The sequence below is a fragment of the Podarcis pityusensis genome (genome assembly GCF_964106645.2).
Source record: "Podarcis pityusensis genome assembly, chromosome: 1".
Classification (NCBI taxonomy): Eukaryota; Metazoa; Chordata; class Lepidosauria; order Squamata; family Lacertidae; genus Podarcis; species Podarcis pityusensis.
In genome coordinates, this window is record NC_138028.1 from 18,893,797 (window position 1) to 18,917,718 (window position 23,922).

Sequence of the window (23,922 nt, forward strand, 5' to 3'; positions counted from 1 at the left end):
CCTGGCCCTTCCTATGTTCTTACCACAGCTATTGCTGGCATTAACAACCTCCAACCATCCCTTGTTTTCAATTTCTTCCCCCTTTCTTTCTGCTGCTCTGTAGCATAAACAGTGTTTTCCAAGAAAATAAAATCATAATGCTACCCTCTTAGAAGCCTGAGTGCAGCCAAGGGTGTTAGAGCACTTTTTGATTACATCAAAATTGCCTAAGACAAGACTGACTGCTTCATTGAGTTAATGCAGCTGTGGGATCTGAAAGACACTGATGGAAATAACATTGGCGCTTTCAAGACGGTTCTTTAAGACGAATGTAATGCCAACCTTGGCTGTGTTTAAAGATGAAAAATAGGCCCATGAAGGGTGAGAAATGGCAGTAAATGGCAAGCATGATTTTAATGGGAAAGCATCAAAAGAGTTTATTTTCCATAGCAAAAGAAAACTTGATAACCATTTAGCCCTACTGAACTCAATGCAGAAAATGCTAATAACTGTCTAATGAAAAGGCAGCTGGTACCTGGGATTTCAACATAAACATACAAATGAGCTGTTGCCAGAAAGCTTGCCACCTGGCACATGTCCAGCGTAACCTGTTATTACCGAACACAAAGTCTTCTAAAGGTTTATGAAAACACCCAAGCCCCTGTCAGAAATTACCCTCCAAAGATGCATGGAGTGGGAGGTGGGGGGCTCCACCCCATGTCCTTATCTCCATTGTCTCTGCCCCAGACCCTTCACAAATGGACAGAAGGTCTGAAGGGGGGGACCTCTTGAATAGGTAAAAATCTGAAAGATGGATAACTCTTTGACACACCCGGAAATGCCTAAGACCACCACCACAGAGCAGTGATTAGTTCTCTGCTCAAAGTCTGTTGTTCATGTGAGTATCATAGAGAAGACTATTCCATCTGAAGAAGTATGTTCTTGTTCATGACTCTCTCTTGATAGCCTAGGCCAGGGCTGGATTTAGCTTTGATGAGGCCCTAAGCTACTGAAGGTAATGGGGCCCTTTATATGTGATATTTTAGGGAGCAAGCTAGCAGGCGGGGCCCATTACTTACATCATAGGAGCCTACACAACACAAAACACTGTTGCTGTATGTAGGTTTTATTTTATTTGTTTTTTATCTAATATTTTGGAAATGTACATCCAGGGTTTTTTTCCTTTAATTTTTTTTGGGGGCCCCCAAGAGAGTGGGGCCCTAAGCTATAGCTTGTTTAGCTTACATGTAAATCCAGCACTGGCCTGGGGTAGGGATGGTCTGATCAGTCTCTTACCATTCCATGCCAACCTCACATACATATATCTCTGATGGTGCCTACTATGTGGAATGTCCCCCCCCCCCTTCCGGAGATCAGGTGGGCACCAGCTGCTGAATTCTTCTGCTGGCAGCTATAGACTTCTTCACTCAAGCTGACTGTCAAGATCAGCTTGTGACATTTCTGGCTACTGTAATTGTAACTGAAGTCTTACTATTGTTCTACGGAGAGCCCTTCCAGAAGACCTGTTCATTGAGCATTCATCCCAATTTGATCACACAAAGCTTACTCAGAGATTAGACAATGGTCTTCATTGAGCATTTGTCCTGATTTGTTTGTGGGGAGGTTATACAACAAGAACCATTCATCCTGAAATCATCCTGATTTGATTCTGTGGTTGATAAATGCCTTCTTATGAATCACTGATTCATCAGTTTAAGAAGGATGTTGACAAGCTGGAACATGTGCAGAGGAGGGCAGCCAAGATGATCAAGGGTATGGAAACTAAGCCTTATGAGGAGCGCTTGAAGGAGCTGGGTATGTTTAGCCTGGAAAAGAGGAGACTTAGAGGAGATAGGATAGCCATCTTCAAATATCTTAAGGGCTGTCACATGGAAGAGGGAGCATGCTTGTTTTCTCCTGCTCTGGAGGGTAGGAATTGAACCAATGGCTTCAAGTTGCAAGAAAGGAGATTCCGACTAAACATTTGGAAAAACTTTCTGACAGTAAGAGCTGTTCAGCAGTGGAACAGACTCCCATGAGAGGTGGTGGACTCTCCTTCCTTGGGGGTTTTTAAGCAGATGTTGGATGGCCTTCTGTCATGGATGCTTTAGCCGAGATCCCTGCATTGCAGGTAGTTGGACTAGAATCTAGTCTGGACTAGATGACCCTTGAGGTACTTTTCAACTCTCAAATTCTATGATCCCACACTTTTTAGAGTGTTTACCCATCACTTTCCTAACCACAAAGGTTTTTTTTTAGTGGATTTCTCACACTAGAGCAGACATGTACAACTGGTTGGCCGTGATCGACAGGTAGACCCCCCCCTATAAAAAAGCTCATTTACTCTGTTCACTTCTTCCCCAAAAAAGCTCAAGAACTCTGGTTTCTCCCTCCCTAAAAGAAGCTCAATATCTTTGGCAATGACAATGGGTAGATCACTGCCAGTTTTATTTTATTGGGAGTAAATCTCAGTCTCTAGAGAGCTGGACATGCCTGCACTAAAATAACAGAGTACTTAATCCACTTTAATATCAGCAATTTAAATTTCTGGTATAAACTTCATGTCAATAGGCAAGGAGTTCTAATGTACACATTGCTAGAAGTAAACTTACACATGCACATATTTCAGTGCACTGTATTAATTTGCTTAAAAATGCACAACAACAACAATTTTATTATTTATACCCCACCCATCTGTCTGGGTTTGCCCAGCCACTCTGGGTGGCTTCCAGCACATATAAAAACACAATAAAACATCAAGCATTAAAAAAATACTGAAAGAAATTATCTATCCCCGGTTTGGGGCAAATAGTTAAACATTCTGCAGTAAATCTTTGGAGATCAAGCTTGGCTATTGCCACTCCAGAAGCAACAATAATCCAACCCTGATCACTTGAAGGATCTTCCAATATTCTCATTATCTACAGGCTTGGAGAAGAAAAATAATTTCCACTCATCATCTATTTATATATTGATCATAATAATGACTGCAATCAACAATTAGAGTTGGTGCTAAATGTCACTGACATTACACATTTCCCCTCCCCCTTTAAAAGACATCACAATCACAGAAGTGTTATGCATGCAATATTTTGCTTTGACATTTTAATATTTTGCTTTGACATCCAGTAACATTTTTGGCCAACAAAGTCAAACAGAGATATGGAAATTCCTTTACATCTATTTGCAAAACTATCAATCTTAAAATGCAGTTTTTGAATCCTCAGATAAAAAGCTCATGAAATACTTTCTTAAGCGGTATATAAAGCTTGATGTGATGATGGTATCTATTTTTCCTCCCTACTTTTAGTATGGAATTCCCTGATCACCAATGATAGAATATGATACGAATCTAGCATGTGCAAGATATGCAGCTGGAATAAATAAACTGGGAGGTGGGGTGGTAGATCCTATTATCAACCTATCTGCCAGGGAGAGTGCACATATTGAAACTGTAAATGAACAAAGCAGTGGTCTGCAACTAATCAATAAAGTCCAATAGAGCAACAGCAAGAACTCTAACAGGGGAGCTGACTTGGGCCCCAGCTTATGGGTGCCCAGCCCATGCGACAGCATGATGTCATGTTGCAATGTGATGTCATGACATCACGTGCAGATCCTCCCCCCCCCCCGGCCATGGAACCTGACTTCCAGTGCCACCGGAAGTCAGGTTCTGAGGTCTTGCAAGGCCTCAGGCAGCATCCCCATAGGGAGCCCTGTGGTGTGGGTGCTGAGCACCCACAACAATATTGTTTTGGGGTGCTCGGGCACACAGAGCCCCCTATAGTTGGCACCCCTGAACTCAAAAATTAACAAAGAAAATTTAGAAAGTCAGGGAACGGGGATACTTCCCTTGTCACCCAAAGGATTTTCAAGGGTCTGCCAGTTGAGCATTTCTGGAGGGAATTCTCTAGGCATGTTCCTTCAATGAAGGAAGTCCTCTCTATAGTTGCAACCTACTTAGATTCAGATGTCGAGGACAGTGGGAGGAGAGCACCAGTTCAACGTATGAGTACTGGTTTACGAAGCTCTAAGTGGTTTGAGACCCAAAAGATTGCCTCCCCTGATATTAACCATCTTGAGACTTAAGATCAGCCCAGACAGGGGGCTGTTGATGGTACTGCTGGCACCGATCTGTGACAGGACTTTCTTGGTAGTAGTTCCTCCCTGGAGAGTTATGTCTGTCTCCATCAAAATTACCAAGTAACCAATTCCCCCTAATATAATACACTTTGTATGTTATTCTCACTAATAGATGGGTGGTTTTTTTGTTTTTATTTATTTATGGTTTTCAATTTTATACATTTCACTGATTTTACAATCATTTTAAGATTTCAAAACTTGACTTCCTTCCCCCTCTTTCTGTGGTTCCTTATATTTATTTTTAATATTTTCTGCATATCCAAAATAACTTAATTTGCTCATTTATGCATCTACTTTAAATATATACTCTTATAAAACTGCAGGTTATTACAATAATCCTGCCAATGTTCTTAGTTGTTTACAGTTTATTTGTAAATATTCAATAAACCATTTCCATTCTTTTATAAAAGTTTGTTATCTTGATTTCTTATTTTTCTGGTAAGTTTTGCCATTTTTGCATGTTCCGTAAGTTTTTGTATCCATTCTTCCTTTTCTGGACTCCCCCCCCCCCCCCCAATTTTTGGACTACTAACATTCTTGCCGCTGTAGTCGCATACATGAATAAATTTCTATACAACTTGGGTAGTTCTGTCCCTTTAATTCCCAAAAGGAATTCCCTATTTTAAAAATCCATATAGAGAATATATGGATTTTGGAGGGGGGGGGTTACACATTATTTAGCTGGAGAACAGCATTGCAAAATTCAGATAAGGGCAAATTTTGAACGATGGCTGTGTTTCATTTCTCATGTAGTTTCGGAAAGTGTGAATTTGATGGGTTCCCCTTCAAATGTGAACCAAATCAAAGTTCTCTCCCACCTCCATTCTAAACGGACCTTATAGTTATACAACATGGATGTGTGTAGGCTCTGCTGAGACCATTATCTGAATGTATGGAAGTGGGCACTATCCTGTTTCCATCTCCCTTGCCCACATTCACCCAACACATATACTCTAGGAATATCGCTGTGCCAAGTTCTCTTCTTTAATTTCTCCAAGAAGATATTCCCTGTTCATTTCCACAACTCAACATGGAGAACTTTGCTCACTCACTTCATGCTATTTTTTCAAACACCAGTGGCTTCTAAAGCATTTCTTTTTAAAGCAGAATTCAAAACTTCAGGAAATCATGCTCTGTCACCCTGCAACTCCTTAGAAAGTGTCCTCAGAAAAAAAGAAAGGAAAAGGAAAAGAAAGGAAAAGATGTGAGCATGAACAGAGGGCTAATTCTCAACTCCCATTAGCCTCTACAGTTTCTTACCAAAAAGGGTTAATTGCCTATTTAATAAAGCCTTGGGAGGACACCATTCTTCTGTGTCAAATACTATTTTCATCCTGCTCAGGCTCATTATAATGACACACAACTGGACAAATGGGGAAAAACACCCATGGCACAATTTCTGCCAATGAATATTTCAGTAGGTGCCTCTTGGCTAAAAGTCTAGATAAAAGCCTTGCTCCAGGCAAATTAAGAATGGGAGAAAATACTTCTAAGTGCCTAAAGCTTATGAGAAAAGAAGTGGCATAGACCCCTCAACATGATCTCTTCAACTGAAAAACCAAGAGATCACAGCAAAAGGCAATTACATTGGCTCATCCCTTGTGTTTCGAGCCTGTATTCTGCTGACATATACATCAGAGCGTTCCAACTACCAACTGTGCTCAGATGCATACATTCAAGTTGCTTGTTATTTGTTGCAAACATCATCACTACTTCTCTCTCTTTTCTTTTCTCTTCTTTTCCGGAGTATAGTTTGGGTGCTTTGCTAAAGTCAAAATGACTGGTACCCTTTCAAAAGCGGTGACTAACTTCTGACCCCTTGGTCAAAAGCGGTGACTAACTTCTAACACCCATTCTCCCTGACAATTAGACATGCTGTCGGGGGCTGATAAGACTTGTAACTCAACAACATCTGGAATATCACAGGTGAGCTACCCCTGGCTTAAAGATAAATTGATGTTCGTGCATGGCTGCAGCTTCTTCTCATTTATTTAGCTTGAAATTATGATGAAATGACCACATGAAGAGGAAAGAGATTTTCTAAAAAAGTGGTCTTCACCTTGTGGACTTGTGGAACGAGCAGAGAATTTGGGGTGAGTGCTGCTACAGTATAATACTTTGGACTCCACTCCCCCTGACCCCTGACCACTAGAGTCAACAACATCTGGAGGACCACTGGTTCCCCGTCCCTTGGTTTTACTGCTAGACCCCCCCCCCCCAATAACAATATGAACAATTTACTGAGAGCCGAGATATCATTAAGGCACACATTTGTCTGCTCTCATTCTGCACCAAAGCTTCTGTATACTGATGTCCTGTCACAGGTTTAGAAAACCATATATATATATATATATATATATAGATATATACACGTATGACCTACATTGGCTCCCAATATGTTTCCAAGCACAACTCAAAGTGTTGGTGCTGACCTTTAAAGCCCTAAATGGCCTCAGACCAGTATACCTGAAGGAGCATCTCCATCCCCATCGTTCAGCCTGGACACTGAGGTCCAGCTCTGAGGGCCTTCTGGCGGTTCCCTCTCTGCGAGAAGTGAGGTTACAGGGAACCAGGCAGAGGGCCTTCTCGGTGGTGGTGCCCTCCCTGTGGAATGCCCTCCCATCAGATATCAAGGAAATAAACAACTATCTGACTTTTAGAAGACATCTGAAGGCAGGCCTGTTTAGGGAAGTTTTTAATGTTTGAAGTTTTGTCGTATTTTTAATATTCTGTTGGGAGCCGCCCATAGCGGCTGGGGAAATCCAGCCAGATGGGCAGGATATAAATAAGTTGTTGTTGTTGCTATTGTTGTTTTAAATGATGTTTTATCATGTTTTTAATATTCTGTTGGGAGCTGCCCAGAGTGGCTGGGGAAACCAAGCCAGATCAGTGGGGTATAAATAAGTAAGTTAATAAATAAATAAATAAATAAATAAATAAATAAATTTTAGAAGAAACACAGAAGTTTGTTCTGCAGTCTAGCTGTGCTGGCTAAATATGGCTTATAGCTCCATGTGTGGAGTAGTGGTTAGAGTGTTTGATTCGCACCCGGGTTCGAATTCTCACTGGGCCACGAAGCTCACTGGAATGTCCTTGGGTCAGGAACTGCCTCTCAGACTTACCTACTTCACAGGGTTATCATTGTGGGGATTAAATGAGGCAGTGGAGAACCATATATGGCACTTAGAGCTCCTTAGGAGAAAACGTAGAATATAAATGCAATTAAATATAAATATGGGTTGGTAACTAACAGCACAATATTAACCATGACTACTCAGAAGTAAGTCCTATGGAATTCATTGGGGCTTACTCCCAGATAATTGGAGTTAGGAATGCGGCCTAACTCAAATAATGGTTTCACAATCTTCTGAAAACTTGAATTAAAGAAGCCTTTCAGTGATGGATGCGGAATTCACAGATGACTTCTGTGCTATCTGTAAATCTTTATAGTTATGTATCTTCATATTTATTGCTTTGAAAGCTGGTTCACTTTGTGGATGATTAAAAAAGGAACCTATTCATTTCTATTCATCACCCAAGTCAAAAGCCTTAAATAAGCAATACTTCTCAAAATCCACAGTGTTTTACAATACAAGCCTACTAATGTCTACTCAGAAGTAAGTCTCACTGGTTTCAATGAGGCTTACCTCCAGCTAAGATAGTGTAGGATTGCAGCCTTGGTTTCTGAAGAGGAAGCTAAATTAGCCATTTGTGCTTTGATGGTTAAGTTCACCTATGGAGGAAATTTAATTTTTATGGGAGCTAATAAAAATGATTACATTTAGATGGACTTTTAATGTAACATTGCTCTCAGAGCCAAAATACTTTAAAGTATTTTATTTTTAACACAAGTTGGGATTGCTAATGAATAGTTCACCATGAAACCACCTTTGGGAAGCTTCGATAGATTAGCTGTCCTTGCATTTTATGTTATTTTCATTTTTTTACGCCATGGTTAAAACCCATTTTAAACAGAGAATTTATTAATAATGAAAAATTAAAAGTATATCCACAGTCTCCAGATATATGGGCAATAGTAAAAACAGTCATAGATTTGAAAGAATAGTAAGGATGGTGCAGCTCGGACTCTTTATATATTATTGGTGAACATACTTGTTTGACTTGGTAAAGTTGCGCCATGATGACCCAAGTGTATTTAATTACATTTCTGTGGTCTGTTTTAATACTCAAGATTCAGAGAGAGAGAGAGAGAGAGATGTGCATGTGCATATGTATGTATAAGATGTACTCCCCCTGCACATAAAAATCTATTTGCAAGCAGTTTGTATTCAATTGTATCTTACAGCTGACAGCTGGCCTTCAAAGGGGCTTAGCTTCAATATGTCACCTGATGCCTTAAAGATGTCAGGTGATTGACAGTTGGGTGACCCCACCCACCCACCAGTCAAAATTAGCCCAAAGGGTGGGTAGGGGAAGGAAGTATTTGGACAGCCAGTCAGATCAAGTTCCCCATCCTTGCCTTATGGAGAAGGCTCTGGAGAAATATCTAGCTGTACATCTGGTAGCTCAGAGATGAGGAACAAGTGGACTCAATCTCCCAGCCATCATGGCAAATGGGCAGGGATGATGGGATGATGGGAGCTAGAGTCTGACAACATTTGGAGGGCCACTGGTTCCCCATCGCTGAATTGCCAATGGAAACGCCTTATTCCCAGGCTATGGGGAAATGGATGTGACACAGAGAATTCAGGGCTACTTTAGGTGTTAGGAGCTAATGCAGTTCTTCAGAGAATGAGTGGAGAAATCTAAAAAGCAACACTTACAGTCTCATATCAAACACCTGATCTGGCATGGAGGTGGGTGCACATGGAGGGGTTGGCAACAAAAATGGGAAACCATAAAGATAGAGCATGAGACTCTTGATCTCAAGGTTGTGGGTTTGAGCCCCTCATTGAGCAAAAGGTTCCTACATTGCAGGTGGTTGGACCAGATGGTTCTCGTGGTCTCTTCCAACTCTACAATTCAATTATTCTATAAATAGGGCAAATGAGTGAGACTTGCATTCTAAATAAATTGAGCCTTCTTCAGAAAATCAGTGAGCTTTTGGGTATTCCCTGGGTCATAGGTGAGTCATCAAGCTGAATAGCTAAATAGACCCTCCAAATCTAGTGGCAGTATACCTTTACACACCTACTGTTCGGGGTGAATCAATCAAGCGGCGGAAGGGCCTTGTTTCATGACTTGCTTGTAAGCTTCAAAGAGGCCAATACAGGAAAGAGAATGGGGGATTTAGCTTGTCTTCGTTAGTCTAATCCAGCAGACATTTCATGTGCTTACAGTGGCCTGGAATGTTCAACAAACATCTTGTTTTTGCTGCTTGGAACTATAAACAACAACAACATGGCAGAGTATTGTCAAAGATCAGCACACCACAGTGCATGGTTTCTGGGTGACACTCAGCTTGATGGCTCACAAGTTGTTCAAGCTTGACCGAAGCCCATTTAATCATGGACTCTTTACTTTGTTCACACTCTCTGAAAACCTGGAAAAAAACAAAGGACCCTGCTTCTGAGCCCAGTGCACACATACATAAACACATGCAGTATATGTCATCTGGAACAATATAAACTTTTGAAGTTCAGCCCCTAATTACCCGATTGTATTTCATGCACTGCTGTGAACATCTAATCTCTTAACGATTAAATGACGCTTCCCTTACAAACGCAACAGCTATATTTATTTTTGAGACATTATTGCTGTTGTGTTTACCCTTTGCCAGGCTCCCTAGTACAATTAAGTTGCTAGAGATATTGCCTGTCATTTCCTACACAGCACATTAGTCGCCAATGGTTTCCCAACCACATTAAATGCTAGTATTATTAACACACTTGATGTTGTGCTTGCAGCTCCCCTGACTATCTAAGGCCTCCTTTGAAACTGGACTGCATACACTGCCCATTTCCATCAGCACTGCAACATGCCTTGTATGGTATGTCTGGCAGCAAAGCACTTGAAACTGACTACTACAATAGTCAGTTTCAAGTACTGCTGTATGAGGGGCTGCCTGGTAGCTTCTTCAGGTACAAAATCTAGTAACTTGACTCTTCATTGGAATGACGGAGCATTTCTTCCCAGGGTTAAAACCAGGGCTGAGTGAAATCCCTCTCTTTCTCCCTCTGCCCATTTCACAAGCCCATTCGAGGCACCATTGTTTCTCAACCCTCTTATTGCCCATATGGGGAACCTGTGGCCTTCCAGATGTTGTTGGACTGTTAGCATCTGTCTGTCTCAAAAGACAATGGAATGTGCCTCTGGGGGTGAAGTTAAACCACTGCATTAGCAGCACCCAAGTGACCTCCCCGGGGCATAACCATGGGCAGTGTGTATGAAAGTCCTGGGCTGCCCAGACAACAAGACTCCCTCTTGGCCTTGCTGATGTGGCTCAAAGGAAAACAGAGCAATACATTTGGCACCAGCTTGGCTGCAGGCCCTATCTAACCATCTTAGGGACAACACTCCAGGGTTTACTCCTTGGCCTCTTCTTCTTCCGAAGATATCCTACAAGGCAGTGGAGTTTTCAGATCAGAGTTCTCCTTCTCCTATATGGGCTATCTTCCCAGGTTGACAGGCACCTAACTCATCAAGGGTTCAAGACCCATCAACTACCCTCACCTGGTTTAGCCTGCCAGTCGAATCCATTTGTGTGGCTGCTGTCACATGATGATGCTGACAGCTTTTAGGAGCCACAGTGAGATCTGAATGCAGGGTGAGGACCAAAGGTGGACCAGAAGGAGCACGGCGTGTCCCCCACCAGAGGTAGTACCCCCCAAGACATTCCATAATCCATGTCCATTGACCATGTTACATGGGGCTGATGGAAGATGATGTATGACAACATCTGGAGGGCCACCGTTCCCCACCCATGCTGTAAAGAGTTCTGCTGACACATGCCCTGCTGGTCCCACCCTGCCCCCCTCCATAAGAAGGTCTGTAGAGAAGAGTCAATGACCACATTCATGCCAACATTTAAAGCACTTTGATGCCATTTTGTATGGCCACAACCTCCCCCATAAGAATTCTGGGGGCTGCAGTTTCTTAAAGATGCTGAGAGTTGTCAAGGCATCTTCCACTCCCAGAATTAGTTCCCAGAGTTTCCTGGGAAGAGGGGTTGATCACTCTGCAATTGTAGCTCTGTGAATGAAATAGGGGTCTCCTAGCAACTCTCAGCACAAACTACAGCTCCCAGAATTCTTTGGGGGGTGGGGGAGGCCAGGACCGTATAAAGTGGCATCATAGTGCTTTCAATGTATGGTGTGAATGTGGCCAAAGTTGGACTCCCTGCATGCAATGGAACTCTGGTTCCCCAGGATTCTAAATCGCGTGGGAAGCAGCTCATGTCCCCACTTCAGAACTTCCACTTGAAGAATGGTGGGTGGGGCTTGCAGGAGATGTAATGGCAGCTCAGGTGTGACCACCAAGCTGAGCCCCAATCTACCCCAATGGGATTCTAATTGCAAGAAAGAGCAACTGAGTAGGGCTATACAAACCAACGGTCCCCTTACTTTGGCAACTAATATCAGTGGTGAAAGGGAGACTTTCAGCAAACAGGGTCTTCTCTCATTCCAGTACTGTGACAGAAGAAACTTCATAGTTTTAGCACAGTCTCTGCTAGACTGAAATCCAGAACACTGGAAGGGTGCTTTTTTTGTTTTGTTTTTTGTTAACACTCTTTCGTGATGAGGTGATATTAGCAAAAGCATTGCACAGTGTTAGTTATGTTACATAGCCGGACAAATTTCCTTTATTAGATAATTTAATTATTCCCCAAACATTATTTAATTATCAGGTATATGGACATTTTGTATTCCTTTTAAAAAAAGATATTGAAAATTAATTGAAAAAAGAAAGCTTTTAAAGAAAGATAATTAAACAAATTTGCTAGGAAACAAGGGCATGTGCTATTTCATTTTATGTGTAAATTATACGTGAGCCCAAAGGGGATGCAGTCTTATTATACAGTTTACTCTCCCATTAGCATTTCAATGGAAAAGAGATTTCCTCCCGATTCTTGGTGCAAAATACTGAAAAACTAAGTGGCCCTTGACAGAAATGCATATAGAAAAAGGAAGTGAGAAAGAGAACAATGCATTTCTTTTAGTGACATTCAGAGAAATCTCCTTTGGAAATCTGAGGCCACAAGTGCAACCTTGCAGTACAAGTTGTTGTATTTATTGTGCAGTTTTGTGTATGATTATTTGGAAGGAAGCCACACTGTCTCCAAGGAGGGTGTACTCCCTAGTACAGCCAACCTGGTGCCCTCCAGATATTGTTGGACTACAATTCCCATGAGCAGCATGGCTGGAACTCATGGAGGTTGTGGTCCAAAATGTCAGGAGGATCCCAAATTAGCAAAGGCTGCCCTGCAAAGTGTTTAGGGTTGCAGCTTTAACCATCCTGCCAACCACTCACCTGAGGATCCTCATTAGTTGGCCATGAGGGAGACAGACCAGGTCACCCTGCACACCCAAGAGTTGGGTAATACCTTATCCAGTGCTGAAGCACTCTATTGTTCCTTAATGTAAGGTTAGCAGATTTTTTCCCCAGTGAATCTGGGGACACTTTTCAATTTCAATGGGTTTTGTATGGGGACTGATTTGTAAATCCGGGGACTGTCCCCAGGAAACGGGGATGTCTGGTAACCTTACCTTAATGGCCCTAGCTTAGCCAGGTCATTTTTGCATAAACTAGCCCAGGAATTCCTCTGCAGCTTATATTTCCCCCTTCACATCCCAAATAATCAAAATCCTAGCATTTATTAATTTTGAGGGTTTAGGGGACCCCCCCCCCAAACACAGTCTGTAGCAATACCAGTCAGGTTCAATCCCAGACATCTCCACAGAGAACTGGGAATGTTCTGTGTCTGAAACCCTCAAGAGATGCTACCAGCCAGTGTAGACAGTACTGAGGCAGGTGGACCAATGGTCTGACCAATGGTATAAGGCAGCTCCCTGTGAGCCACGGAAATAAAAAATTAAACATGATGAGAAACGGAAGTGATCGACAGTTCTTGGATATGTTGACAATCTTTGCTCTTTCTACACTGCCAAACCAAGGTGGTGTCGTGTAAAGCATACAGAGCGGAAAGTTATATTTTTGAGCCACTCTGAAACCTTTGAATCTTTTCAAGGCTCCAAATTATCCTAATATGATTTACGGTTTACGTGGCGCTTTGCAGGGATACCCCGGTATGCTTGAGTTTGTCATTTGAAGTACTTATGTAATAACATAAACTGCACTGAAATGGGGTAATATATCATAATGTTCTGGGGTGGTGGTGGTGGGGAGAGGAAGCAGCAATAACAAGGTGATGATAATAATGATGCTGAAGGCCCCCCCTGTGTTTATTATAGAGATTGGCAAGGGGAAGTAGATCTGATGCAAGAGACTCGGGCTCAACAGGGCCTACTGCAAATGTGCAAATCCTCTTTCTCAATTGAAAAGAAAGACCACATATTTTCCCAGCAAGCAGGCAACACCTTTGTGTTTATATTGCTGCCTCATAGATTTGTGGAAACTTACGCTTGAATGAAGCACTGAGAATAGCCTCAAGCATATCTAGCCCTATAACCTCTGAAGCTCTAGGGCAGGTGTGGGGACCTGTAACCATCCAGATGTGGCCAAAGTACAGCTCCCATCAGCTCTGGAAAGCAAGTGGCCGGTGATAATGGGAGTTGTAGTTCAGCAACGCCCATGCAGTTCCCATGCCTCTTCTAGGGACCTGCGGCAGGTTGGTTGGGCAGGAAACCTGTAACGCAAACAGCCAGCTGGATATTGTCATCCCATGAGGACTTTCTGCTCCTCTTTGCTTCTGTGGCCAGCGATCTCATAGCAGTAGCATCATAATTGTTTTGTACCCTGCCCTTCTGACTGGGTTGCCCCAGCCACTCTGGGAGGCTTCCAACAGGGTATATAAAAACTTCTTCAGAATTTCTGAAGCAGGGGTAGAAGAAGAAGACGAAGACGAAGAAGAAGAAGAAGAAGAAGAAGAAGAAGAGGAGGAGGAGGAGTTTGGATTTGATATCCCACCTTTCACTCCCTTTTAAGGAGTCTCAAAGCTGCTAACATTCTCCTTTCCCCTCCTCCCCCACAACAAACACTCTGTGAGGTGAGTGGGGCTGAGAGACTTCCAAGAAGTCTGACTAGCCCAAGGTCACCCAGCAGCTGCATGTGAAGGAGTGGGTAAGCGAACCCGGTTCACCAGATTACGAGTCCACCGCTCTTAACCACTACACCACACTGGCTCTCATTCCAGATGTTTTCGAGCCCATGATCACATGAAAGCAGTGGGTGGGATTCTAATGCTGTGCTAAGGTGATCCATCTGCGCCTTAACAGGACCTGCGGCTTCTGCTAGCTCAACAACTTAGTTGAATCCATCCCATTGTGACCGCCTTATCCCTTTAATTAAAGTTAAGCTTTATAATTTTATTCTTTTACCTTGGATCCAGAGTTAGCCGTGCTCAGAGCCAACCCACTGAAATCAATAACACTTAAGTGTGTTATGATTACCAATGATTTCAATGGTTTGACACTAGGCATGACTAAGCCATTTGGGAAGGGTCATAGCTCAATGACGGAGCTTCTGCTTTTACATGCAGAAGATCCCAGCTTCAGTCTCTGGTCCTCCAGGAGGGGCTGGGAATGTCCCCTGCCACTGCCTGTCAACGTACTGAGCTTGATGGACTAATGGTCTGACTTGGCAAATGACTGATTGCTATGTTCCTCAGTCTGGAACTAACCTCCAGTTGGCAATTTCATAAATTGTGTGATCCACTGAGAGCCAAGCTACATTTGACACTAACAGTGTTCCTGGAAATTCAACGAATTGTAGGGTTGGAAGGGACCTCGGCGGCCATCTTGTCCAACCCCCTGCAATGCAGGAAGCACAGCTAAAGAATCCTTGGCAGATAGCTTAAAACCTCTGCTTAAAAACCTCCAAGGAAGGAGAGTCCACCACCTTCTGAAGGAGTCTGTTCCCCTGTCAAACAATCCTTGCCATCAGAAGGTTCTTCTCAACATTTTGTCATAATTTCCTTTCTTCTAATTCAAAGCCATTAGTTCAGGTCCTCCCTTCTGGAGCAGAAGAAAACAAGCCTTCTCCATCTTACATGTGACAGATCTTCAGATATTTGAAGATGGCTAGCATATAACCTGAATGGCTATTGCCTGTTGCATGTAGCTGTATTTTTCTGATTTCAATGTCTGGACACATGGCTCCCAAATCAGGAACATAGGGGGGGTACTGTTAATCCTTCCTTCCTGAGCTGCAACAAAAGAGGTTTAAAGACTCTCTCAAGGCAAATCTTTTTAAAAATGTAGTATAAACACTGACAACTGGGAAACACTGGCCTGTGAGTGCTCCAGTTGGAGAGCAGCCTTTACCAAAGGTGTCACTCGGACTCAGGACACAAGGGAGAAATGTGATAAGAGGAAGGCACACTTGGCAAATCCACACCTTGATCAACTCCCACCCGGAAACCAATGTCCCCACTGTGGAAAGATGTGTGGATCCAGAATTGGCCTCCACAGTCACTTACAGACTCATTGTTAAAACTGTGTTTATGGAAGACAATCTTACTCAGCTACGAGTGATCGCCAAAGAAAGAAGACTGTTAATCCTTCCTTCCTGCTTCAGTTCTGACAAAAGTCCTCACCCCTCACCCCCCCCCCCCATGCAGACAGCCAAATATAAAAATTGTTGGGAACATAGTGTAGAGGAAACGGTTAAAGCCCCAATTCTGATTTGGGGCTGATAGCAGCAGATGCTATTTTACTTTTTTTTTTAAAAGAGAAGATACAACTTCACATTGTTTAAGTTAGGAGCAAACTTTGTTGAACTCAACAGGATTTACTTCTGAGTAGGCATGTATTGAATTGCCCTGCCAATGTCAGCTGTAGTTTGGCCCTAAATTACTTCCCCCCAAAGACCAACATTTTGGGGACACTGAATCCCAGACTTTTCATAAATCAGTTTTGAATGAAGAGAAAATATCCTGATTTTCAACTTGACCCACCAAATGCGAATTTGATCTCTAAGTCCAGCTTAATTGGAGTTCATTCTCTCTGTAGCTCTCTAATGGAATACATTTTGGTTTCATCTTATAGATTTTTCCCCTTTTTGTCAGGAAGCAAAGTTTTTTTATTTGATGCCCTTTGAAAGGAGCATTAATTGTGACAGCTTAGCCGTTTGAGCGTTGGGACAGGCTAAAGGTTGATTTAAGGAAATATAATTAGAGAATCTTCAGAAAGTAAGTCAGGTGCAGGAGAGATACTAGCAGGCAGAAAGCATCTTTGGAAATATTAGGTGCTCTGCTAAAAACCAGAGATGGACAGAGCAAGATCTGATGAGGGCAAGATTTAGCAGAGGTACTGGCGTCTTTTATTTTTGCAATGTTAGTTATATCAAAGTTGAATCTCCACACTGCCAAAAAAAGGAGTGCAAATGCATCACTAAAAATGGAGGCAGAAAGAGGACACCAATTTGCATATGCTAATTTATGTTAATAGATGCCAATTTAGAAATAATTATCATAATTTAAAGGGGGGGGAGGGAGAACCCAATACATCTCACCACACTGGGGAAGAATGTCCTCAATGAGCTTCTTAAAAGCCGGCTTTCCCCAGAGAATCCTGGGAACTGTGGTTTGTTAACGATACTTGGAATTTTATCTCTTTGAGGAGTAAACCAAAGTTCCCAGGATGCTTTGGGGGGAACAATGCCCTTAAAGTGCATGGTGTGGCAGGTCCTACTTATTTATGTACCAGTGATTTCATTTCATTCCTTGTCAGTGCTTGGCTGTCCCTGCATGTCCACATCACAGCTGCTGACCCTCCAAGTGTCTCTATTTTGCAGCTACAGTCCCAGATTTACAGAAGCTATTCCCATTTCTGATTTGATCCTGGATTGTCCTGCTTTATCTTAGGACATCCCTATTTTCATAGGAGAAGTGTTGGAGGGTATGGAGTTATGCAACCCCCAAGCCAAGGCAATAAAAAACTATACCACACCTGAAGGCAGCTCTGTATGTTGTTGTTGTTTAGTCCTTTAGTCGTGTCTGACTCTTCGTGACCCCATGGACCAGAGCACGCCAGGCACTCCTCTCTTCCACTGCCTCCCGCAGTTTGGTCAAACTCATGCTGGTAGCTTCGGGACCACTGTCCAACCATCTCGTCCTCTGCCATCCCCTTCTCCTTGTGCCCTCCATCTTTCCCAACATCAGGGTCTTTTCCAGGGAGTCTTCTCTTCTCATGAGGTGGCCAAAGTATTGGAGCCTCAGCTTCAGGATCTGTCCTTCCAGTGAGCACTCAGGGCTGATTTCCTTAAGAATGGACATGTTTGATCTTCTTGCAGTCCATGGGACTCTCAAGAGTCTCCTCCAGCACCATAATTTAAAAGCATCAGTTCTTCGGCGATCAGCCTTCTTTATATTCCAGCTCTCACTTCCATACATCACTACTGGGAAAACCATAGCTTTAACTATAAGGACCTTTGCTGGCAAGGTGATGTCTCTGTTTTTTAAGATGCTGTCTAGGTTTGGTCTGTACAGGGAAGCTCTGTATAGGGAAGCTTTTTAATTTTATTGTTTTATTATTGTTTTATATATGTTGGAAGCCACCCTGAGCGGCTGGGGCAACCCAGTCAGATGGGTGGAATATAAATAATAAAAGGATGATGATGATGATTGTGGAATAGGGCATCCCTATTTTCATCGGAGAAATGTTGGAGGGCATGCAACTGGTGGAGCCAGAGAAACCAGCATGGGGCACACAACCTCTGTGGCTGGCAATGCATTTAGGCTGCCAGGAAAGGTACCAAATTCCTCAATATGCTTGCACTTCAAATGGGAAGAATTCATATTCATGCAATTCATTTCAAGATTTTACAAGCAAGCAAAGTCCATCCGGCTGAGCATATTCTCATTCTCTCTCCCACCCTCCCTCCCTTTTATGCCTCCTCCCCTCCCTCTCGCTTTTTTCCCAAGCAGGGATGAAAAGCGCAACTTTGTACCTTTGTGATTATTAGCAACGAGGAGTTCATCCTTATTAGTCCTAGAGGCAAAGGGTTAATGAGTTAAGTGCGCCAATTCAATTAAGCCACCTCTTTCCTTTAGTGAACATAAATTTTAACCTGATCACTTCAACATCTCTTTTAAATACATTACCTTTGGCACTATTTAGTAATAGAATAAATTGGATCTTGAGGAGGGGGGGGGGATGTGAAATGAATGCCTTCTCGGGGCTTAAGAACTTGTGTACTTCATTTGCCCCCTAGTAAAATAAACAACAGGAGAGTTGAGGGGAAGAAATATAATTCTGGAGTCACTTGGCTAGAGTTCACAATTTTCTCTGCAACTGCCTCCATGGATTCATTTCAGTCCCAGGCTGCGTACACACAATACAGTTAAGGCACATGGACTTCTCATCCAGCTCTTAGAGAATCACAGGATTTTAGCTCTGTAAATTATCTGGGGGCAAAATGTGTTTTAAATGGGTGGCTGTGCATGCAGCCCCTGTAAGCCAGAAGACTCTTACTCAGGAAAAAAATATGAAAGACCAACAGTTTGTCTGTTTATTTTGGGATGAGAAAGTTCTGCAGTTTTATTTAATGTTGAGCTGGCAATGCCCTTCCCCAAATCCAACACTTCTTTGGTGGTGAATTAGGGGAGGCACTTATATTTTATTTATTTTGCAGGATTTTTATTGCAGTTAATAAAAAAGGAAGCTTGTTTACATAAGCTCGTCTGGGACGCGGGTGGCGCTGTGGGTAAAACCTCAGTGCCTAGGGCTTGCCGATCGCATGGTCGGCGGTTCGAATCCCCGCGACGGGGTGAGCTCCCGTTTTTTGGTCCCAGCTCCTGCCCACCTAGCAGTTCGAAAGCACACTTAAGTGCAAGTAGATAAATAGGTACCACTTTATAGCGGGAAGGTAAACAGTGTTTCCGTGTGCTGCGCTGGTGCTGGCTCGCCAGAGCAGCTTCGTCACGCTGGCCACATGACCCGGAAGTGTCTCAGGACAGCGCTGGCCCCCGGCCTCTTAAGTGAGATGGGCACACAACCCTAGAGTCGGACACGACTGGCCCGTACGGGCAGGGGTACCTTTACCTTTATCTTACATAAGCTAATATAAAATATTCATTAAAAACAGACATTGAAAATAGTAAACTATATACACACATACAGCTGGGCAGGGTTGTCTAAACAAAACAAAAAAAGCTTTCAACGGGTGCCAGAAACAGTGCAATGAAGGTGTCTGCTGCCTAATATTAATAGAGAGTTAAAAATTATTCTGCTTTCTCAGATGACTCACTTGAAGAAGAACCTCAAAATTCTAGTTAGGGTGGGAACACTGTGGTCCTCCACTACAACTCCCATCATCCCTGGCCACTGGCCATGCTGACTGGGGCTGATGGGAGTTGGTGTCTAACAACATTTGTGTTATGTACTGAAGTTATCACCCTGGGCCAGCAGGGGGATACTGTAGATGTTATGCAAATGAAGGATCGAAAGTGACGTTCAGTGATTGGATAGTTTTAGAAAGTTGCTACAGTTACGTTGTTCTGGAGCTCTATATAAGCAGGCTGACTGAGCTCTTCACTTCAGTTCTGTTCTGGCCTTTGAATAAACAAGAGCTGTTTGAAGAATCGCTGTGTCGTCTGATATGTTCACCCACAACTTAACAATTTGGAGTTCCACAGCTTCTCCTCAGCCCTGCTTTAACACGAAACCTTAGGCAACCATCTTCTCACATTTTTTAACCTCACTGGAAAATGCTGACAACTGAAAATCTCTTTGTTCTCCTCGTGATCTCCAGGTATTTCACCTAGCAAGGAAGCCCCACATTTGCTTTGAATTTTTACTTGCATTGAACCATTATTGTGTGCCCTGGTTCTGTTGGACTGAAGGCTACTATTAACTTTAAATGTAGTTACAAAATGGAGGGGATGGCGATTGAAAAGCCTCCCTTCAAAACAATGAGGGCTCCTAGAAATACATTTGTGGGAAAGGCACAGAATGTGAGAATTTTTATTTTTCATTAATAACACTGCAATATGGGCCACATTATTACAATATCAAATCATACCAAATCATAATTAATTTCAATTATACATTTCCAAAATTAATAAAAATTATTAAAAAAGAAAGGATGTGAGAACTAAATTCTGATTAGCGGGATGGGGGGAGCTCTGTCTCCCATATTACACTTTTACCAATCAAAACATTTCTATATTTCATATCAACGCTATGTTATTAACCACATTCCTTCATCCTGAAATGTGTAACACTGATTTCAACAGAATTTCCCCCCAAGAAAGTATAGGATTGCAGCATAATTAAAATTTTAACTCAATATTCTTTTCCCCCTCAATTGTTATTGCACAGCCATTCCTATTGGCTTTGGTGTGAAAATTCTCCTAATTCCCTCTAAAATGAAAGGAGTCCTATACTGAAATCGTGCCCGTCAAACAGCAGTGCCCCTGTGTGTTTACAACTTAAACTTCCTTCTAAAGAATGGCAGAATGACTAACAATGACAGGCTGAGGTGCTGTGGTGTCATGGGATGTTCATAAATATCACGACTTCTGGGGGAGAAGGATTGGTCATGGAATATTAAAGATCAGTGTGGCTGCTTCAGGAGAAGTGACTATTAGTAGTTTGGCTATGTGAAAAAAGTTTGTGCTGGAGTCATCTAAAAACCGGAGTTTATATTACGTGGGTGTGCAACATCCATTCTGCTCCCCACAACTAGATGTGAACAATCAAGACATGTCTAAATCTTCTGGCTAAATGAAAGAATTCTCTCGAGCTGAGCCCATACAGATTTTCATTTTTAATGTTTTAAAGTAAAAATGTGGCATTATTTATTTAGGGCTTTAATATTCAATTGTGCTGAGTAAATCCTACAACAAAACTATTTATACTTTGAGTCTGGCATGTTAGAAAGACAGTCATCTGTGGCCAGTGTCAGTAAGTGTGTTAATAGGGTGTTTGACAGCTCCTCTGGAAGATTTTCAGGGCAGCTGCATGATTGGTTCATGAAGCATTTCATCGGATATTATGAGTGACAAGGAACCTGGAAGTGGTGCAGGGAAAGTACTTCCAATCTATAAAGACAGCTCACGTTTCTCCTCTCCCCAACACAAGACCCCTATGCAGTCAAGCAGGGCTGCGTACACAGGCTTAGTATGATGTCACATTTTGTTCCCCTGCAATGCAGGCCAATTTCAGATGCCACTCCTGATCTCTAAAACAATCTGACAACCACTGTCGCTGGCTTGGATGCTTTTGTAACATGTCACAGGCTATCTCGTGGAGAAGGGGGGCACCGATAATGAGTCCAGTTGCCCCCTTTCTTCAGCTCCTAGCCCATCCTATCGCCTAGCATCCTTCCTTTCTGGACCCCTCTCTCTCCTCCTGCCAGCTGTGCTTCTTCACTTGTAAAGGCAGAAGGCAGAATTCCGCAGACGAACCCAGGCTCGAGCTTCATTATGTCTTTGTCCGCACAAAGGAAATGATCGGGAACATTTAATACATTATGAAAAAGCACAAACAGCGCAGCAGGGCCTTCCTCTGCCCCCTGAGGGTCAGTAATGACTTCAAAGAGCTGCTCAGATGCCTTTATGTGGGAAAGTGGTATGCGCATACCTGGACGGAGATGAATTGCTGTGGGATTAGCTTACCCTCAAATAATACACAGTGCTGAAACCACCAGAGGAGACCTGGTAATACGCAGTGTCCAGAGGGCACCACAGCGGAGGACGTGGTGAAAGAGCCACTTGCTCCAGCCACTTAATGAGCAGGAAAGGGACCCAGCCTCTGAAGTGAGCAACTTGGATTTCCTCTCCCCACTGAATGCCCAGCGTCTTCCATTTAGCAAGGCTATTCACTGGGTGAGGATTTCAAAACAAAATATCTGGTTGTGGGGAGCATGGGGACAGAGGTGTTTTCATTGGGGTGCTTTCCAATTTTGGGGTGTATGCAATCCCTCCCCTACCCATTGGGCTTGGTCTGCCAGCTGCCATTTTATTTATCCTGCAGTTCCCAGAGGGGTGGGGTACCGGGGCGGGCACTTAACAGGGCAGCTCATACCTGCCTGCCAGAGAAATCCATATGCAGGGGCCGACCCGTTTAGGATAGGGTGTGCCAGAGGATACTTTGCCCTGTATAAAAGTAGCTAAGAGAGTGAAGGAATCAGCACTGTCTTTAGCATATGCGCCACTGGGGTGCAAAGATGCGCCCCCAATTTCGGGTGCATGGCGCTGTTGTGAATGACAAGTGCCGTTGTTGAGTCTGACAAGTGCCGCCATTGTGAATGAGAAGCACCACCGCTGGCACAGCGCATCTTTGGTAAATGAGCGCACAAAGTCGAAAGTCCTTTAGTGAAACAGTAGGTATACATTTTGGTAATACCTAGGTACAGTGGTACCTCAGGATAAATACTTAATTCGTTCTAGAGGTCCATTCTTAACCTGAAACTGTTCTTAACCTGAAACACCACTTTAGCTAATGGGGCCTCCTGCTGCCGCCGCGCCACCGGAGCACGATTTCTGTTCTCATCCTGAAGCAAAGTTCTTAAGCCAAGGTACTATTTCTGGGTTAGTGGAGTCTGTAACCTGAAGTGTATGTAACCTGAAGCGTATGTAACCTGAGGTACCACTGTATATATGCATTTTGTTCTTCTAGCTTGATCAAAATTATTTATTATTTCATAACAGGTAGATAGTTAAGAACTTAGGAGGCGCCCGGGTGCCCCGCACCCCTTGCACCCTGGGTAAAGACGGCCCTGGAAGGAATCACAACATAGGCAAGCCACAATTATTTTTGTCTCTGCCTCTACTCTCTCACCTAGAAGATGGGGAAGATAAACTGGTCTACCTTACACAGTTGTACAGATTGCTGATAGGGAAGCACATTTAAAGTTCAGGATCGGCGCTATGCAAATGCTAAATATTCTTCGGGTATAGAATCATAGAGTTAGAAAGGACCATGATGTCCAAGCCCCTGCAACTCAAGAATCTTTTGCCCAATGTGAGTCTCGGACCCTGAGATTAAGAATCTCATGCTCTACCAACTGAGCCAAGTTATATTATTGCCATAACCAGCTGGTTGCTGGTTATAAAATCTGACTCCTCTGGAAATGTTTATCATATCTGATTCTGGTTTATATATTTTAATGAACTGATATCAATTGATGTGTTTTAATGATTGATGGTCTATTCTCAACCAGTCTCTTTATGGTGCAGTCGTGGACCTGAACAATTTAATATTCTTTTAGAACGCTTTCATGTCCATATTATCAAAATGAGTTCTTTATCTGGATCGTCATATTAGGAATTAGCATTAGACTGCTATTGTAATTATCCATTTATTATGGTTGTGTTGTGAGCTGCTTCTTTCAGTGGGGTGCAGGTTGGAAAAGTGGCACACAAATTGAAATAATAATTAATGAGAATAAATAAGTCTGGTCTAGGAGAGCACTGGAGGAACAACTTTTTGCTGTCAGTCCAAACTGGGAGCGGGGGCGTTTGTGCTGAAAACGCAGTGCAAAAGGCAAGGTGATACAGAATAAAAGGTAGTCTGAAACACCAGCAACTTTTCAGGGGAGAAAATGCATGTTTGCACCTGGAAAATTCTCCCCCTTTCCAGGGGGAACAGTCACCTAAGCCACCTTCGCTATCATGGTGGCATTTCGGAGCATTTTCTGAGAACAGAAATGCAGTAAATACTGAGGGTAGTCAAGTCTCTCCCTCCCCCCCCCCCTTCATTGTGCATTAACGACATT

At 42.9% G+C, this 23,922-nt stretch overlaps 1 long non-coding RNA gene across 1 annotated transcript in view; it reads right to left on the minus strand.

The window, feature by feature from the left end:
* Positions 1-23,922, minus strand: part of LOC308470437 — a 95,952-nt gene continuing 72,030 nt past the window's right edge. The window contains exons 3-5 of the long non-coding RNA XR_013982424.1: positions 9,278-9,466; positions 1,276-1,805; positions 1-1,092 (exon numbers count right to left, since the gene is read on the minus strand). This is a non-coding gene — a long non-coding RNA (uncharacterized lncRNA). The remainder of the gene's footprint in view (positions 1,093-1,275; positions 1,806-9,277; positions 9,467-23,922) is intronic.